The sequence below is a fragment of the Eschrichtius robustus genome, chromosome 4 (assembly GCF_028021215.1).
Source record: "Eschrichtius robustus isolate mEscRob2 chromosome 4, mEscRob2.pri, whole genome shotgun sequence".
In the NCBI taxonomy this organism is placed as follows: Eukaryota; Metazoa; Chordata; class Mammalia; order Artiodactyla; family Eschrichtiidae; genus Eschrichtius; species Eschrichtius robustus.
This window is the reverse complement of record NC_090827.1, coordinates 9,391,536-9,396,133: the sequence shown is the minus strand read 5'-3', so window position 1 is coordinate 9,396,133 and position 4,598 is coordinate 9,391,536. Positions and strand designations below refer to the sequence as shown.

Below are 4,598 nucleotides of genomic sequence, written 5' to 3'. Positions count from 1 at the left end.
CCAGAACATGCAGTGATGCATAGGCCTAGTTAAAATTTTTTACTTTTATGATAAGAGAAAAAAGAAGTCACTGAAGTGTTATTGAAGGAGGAAAGCTGTGTGTGTGTGTGTGTGTGTGTGTGTGTGTGTTAACATGAACGTATTTGCATTTCAAAACAATCACTTGAACTGTAGCATGAGAACTAGTTGAAAGGATGGGAAGACTGGATACTGAGAAACCAGTTAGGACGTAAATGCTGTTGTCTGGGCAAGAGCAAGAGGTGATGGTAGCAAGACTGGGGAGATGGCCCTGGAGAAGGACAGAGTGGATGTGTCTGAGATACATTTTGGAGAGAAAGTGGGTGAGAAGTGATAAGAAGAAGAGTCACGTGTCAAGGATGATCCAAAGGTGCCTGGCTTGTGTAACTGGATGTGATGGTGTCATTCTCTGACGCAGAGAACACAGGAAGAGGAGCAAACCTGGGCTTGGGGAAGAAGGACATGAATTTGAGGTATTTTGAGACATCTCCACTTGGCGATGTTAAGAAGTCAGCTGTATTTGTGGGTCTGGAGCTCAGAGAGGTCTGTGCCAGAGATCTGAATTTGGCAGCCATCTGTGACAAGTAGGAAACATGCAAATGGATGAGATCAAGTAAGGCAAGTGAGGAGTGAGAAGATTGCCTAACGTGTAGTGAGGAAACCCAAGCTTTCCTTGGCCTGGATTCAGCTCTTCACACCTTTTTTCCCTTACTGATACACACCCCCTCTTCTGAAAGAGCAAAACAAGTCCAGTTGTTAATCAGGAGGAGAAACATATCAAGAAAACTTAGACGGAGAACACCCAGAAAGTAACTTGCCAAATAACGTTCCCAAAAGCTTGTAAGAATTACTTCAGTTTCTGCAGGAGCTTTTGTTACAGATATGGAATAACTTGAGCATTCAGAGAGGTGGACTCTTTTTTCAAGTTATGATTCCCAGAGCTATTATTTCATCCATAGCCTGCTACGCGTTGCACATTCACCAAGGAAAAATACACATCTAGCCCTTACACCATCTATTCATGCTATTATTAAAATAGCTCTGGCGCAGATACTTATCTAATATGAGAATTTTCATGAGATAAAAATCTGAACTTTAAAAAAAAGCAAAACAAACTCTTTTAGTTCATTAGCCATTGAGGATGAATGTTTCCATCTAAGTTCATTAGTGAAGTTTCTTTCTCGTTCTGACGGGGAATTGTGCAGTAACCGAGCAACGCGGTGATGAATACGAGAGGGGAGCCAGATCAGCCATGCCAGTATCTCTGGACTGTTCAACAATCAGTATCAATAGAGCAAATCATTATAACTCCAGTTTTGTGACAATCTGGTTGCGTCTGTTAAGAGTGTATGTAGGGTTTCCCTGGTGGCGCAGTGGTTAAGAATTTGCCTGCCAATGCAGAGGACATGGATTCGAGCCCTCGTCCGGGAAGATCCCACATGCCACAGAGCAACTAAGCCCTTGCGCCACAACTACTGAAGCCCTGCGCGCCTAGAGCCCGTGAGCCACAACTACTGAGCCTATGTGCCACAACTACTGAGGCCCGTACGCCTAGAGCCCAGGCTCCGCAACAAGAGAAGCCACCGCAATGAGAAGGCCACGCACCACAAGGAAGAGTAGCCCCTGCTCGCCGCAACTAGAGAAAGCCGGTGCACAGCAACAAAGACCCAACACAGCCAAAGATAAATTAATTAAATAAATTTAAAAAGAAAAGAGCGTATGTAGAGTGAGTCAGACACATCCCAGCAGGAAACAGGAAACAGATGGCTCACTCAAATTAGGATAGTCCAAATAGGTTGATTAAAGGGACTCTTTACAAAAGTGTGGGAAGCATAGAGGAAAGTGTCAAGGATAGTGCAGTATCCTGGGGCCTGAAGGGACGTGTGAGAGAACAGTTAACAAAATCCAGAAAGAGGAACACAAAAACGTTTTGTGGAGAAGGTCACCTTGAGAGGATCTGTGATCTTTGACGGAGGGACACAGCCCAGCTTTAAGCGATCCTGCAGGGAGGCAATCAGCAAAGTAAATACCCTGAATGTTCTATCCTTGCTGGGGGCCCCATCAGCCAAGAGCTGATTCAGGCCACGCAGGTCAGAGCCTCCTGGGGCAGAAAGCAGGGTGGAGAAGGGTGGGGAGGAACTGAAGAGAGAAACAAAAGACAGCAGCACAAAGAGGAGGACTGGCAAATAAATAACTAAAATCAGTGGATAGAAGTTACAGGAGCGGGGGTGGGATGGTGGCAGTGATTTTCATATAAGGAAGCCCAAGAGGCTGGCTCAGAAAGTCACAGGTTAGTTTTATGTGTCCATAATAATATGGCAAGAGCAATGCTAAAACCAGTGGAAGTGATCAGACTAAAGTTGGGTGACTACCTCTTGGAAATTTTATAGAAATTAAGCAGAACCACATTACTGCTAAGGATCCTTTCAGAGCTGTGTACTATGATTCTGTATTGGTTGAAAAGAAAGTCAGGTAAAGCTAACACCTTGGCAGAAGTACTAAAAGAAAGGTGTAGATTTTCTTTGCTTTTAGTAAAATGGATATTTGAAAACCCATTACCAAACTGAAAAATCCCTGTGTGCAAAAATATTCATCACAGCAAAGAGCAAAATGCTGGGCCAAGCTTCACTTCTAACAGGTGGGGAATAGTTAAGAAAATTACAGTATGTTTGTCAATACAACATTGTGCAGGATCAAATAATTATAAATAAACAATTATAAATACAAGAAATCACGAAACAGCATGGAAAATGAATACAATATAATGTCAGGTAAAAAAAGCAGGATTTGAGCAGTGCACTCAGCGGCCCCGCGGACCTGTCTCTGGCTTCAATAGTGTTTGGACGGAACAGACCCAGGGACCACGCCCTTGCTCCAGCCTCTGGGCACCCTCAAACCTTTTATCCGGTCACAACCTTCCGAATCGGCCACTCAGCGGTCCTCGGCCACTGGGACCAGCCAACACCATTTTTGGAGACTAGCTCCTTACTACCGATCAACCACGAGCTCCTAGATTCGTCACAATTATTCCACCGAGGTGGAGGCCACTGTCCCCCGCCTGGTCAACGTGCATCTGCAAGCCTCTGACACCTACCTCGCTCTGGGCTTCGATTTCATCCACGACGATGTGGCTCGGGAGGGCATGGGCCGCTTTTTCCGTGAAGAGGCTGAGGAGAAGTGCAAGGGCCTAAGCGTCTCTTGAAAATGCAAAACCAGCATGGCGGCCGTGCCCTCTTCCAGGACGTGCAGAAGCCCTGCCAAGATGAATGGGGTAAAACCCAGGACGCTGTGGAGGCCGCCATTCTCGTGGAGAAGAACCTGAAACAGGCCCTTTCCCACCTGCAGGCCCTGCGTTCTGCCCCTGCAGACCCCACCTCTGTGACTTCCCGGAGAGCCACTTCCTAGAAGAGCAGGTAAAACTCATCAAGAAGATGGGCAAGCACCTGTGCAGGCTGGCTGGTCCCCAGGCTGGGCTGGGCCAGTATCTTTGAAAGGCTCACCCTCAAGCACGACTAGGAGCTTCCAGAGCCTGGCGGCCTCAGCAGAGCCCCTCTGGTGTCAGGGCTTCTGCCTGAAGCCCCTCTCTGCAGCCGCTACACAGCCTTTTAACCACCCTGGAGCCCTCTCCCAAGTCTTGGACCAAATAGAATCAATAAAGCTTCTTGCAGGAAAAAAAAAAAAAAAAAAAGCAGGATTTGAAGTTTTATAATACTCTGCTCACAATTTTTAAAAAATATATGAAAAAAATCTTGAATGAAATTACCAAAAATTAAAATAGTTTTATGAAGGTGGTAAAACAATGGATGGTGATCCTTCTTATTTTCCAAGTTTTCTGTAATGTATGATCACATTTAATTTAAAAAACTTTATTCAGTATTGTTATGTCAAATACTTAAATATGTTTCATTTTTTTTATTTTAAAAATTTATTTAGTTATTTATTTTGGCCATGCCAAGCGGCTTGCAGGATCTTAGTTCCCCGACCAGGGATCAAACCTGTGCCCCCTGCAGTGGAAGTGCAGAGTCCTAACCACTGGACAGCCAGGGAATTCCCTGTTTCATTTATTTTAATGACAATTTAAATATATTATTTTAAAATGCAATAAAAGTTGTACCTTATGGAGGGCTGAAATTTTTCTACATCTTCATCTGGATGGAGGTTACCTGAGTGTATACCTAATAAAAATACTTGTGTTATTTATGACTGACACAAGTTATGCATATTTATATATGTACATGTATATATGTTATACCTCAGTAAAAGAGTTTTTTAAATTGTAATGCACAACACGTTATCTAAAGTATACTGGATAAATGAGACTGACTGTAATTCTTTCTAATTTACCTTCATTTTATCAATACGACACAGTATGATATTCCTGATTTTTAACCTCAAAGACAAAAAAAAAAAAATCTTATAGCATTCCTACCTATCATTGCCTGTTTACTGGAAAACCCTTGTCTCTGGATATAGTACCAAGCTGTCGTGATTGACAAATTGGAAGTCATGACAATAGTATGGTAGGTAATCCCTCAGCCCATAAGATTTCTAGTAATAATAACAGAAATAAAGAGAGAAAA

The 4,598-nt window shown here is 43.4% G+C and overlaps 1 pseudogene; it reads left to right on the top strand.

Moving 5' to 3' along the window:
* Positions 1-283: 283 nt before the first annotated feature.
* On the top strand, positions 284-3,534 carry LOC137764461 (ferritin light chain pseudogene; annotated as a pseudogene).
* Positions 3,535-4,598: the final 1,064 nt, after the last annotated feature.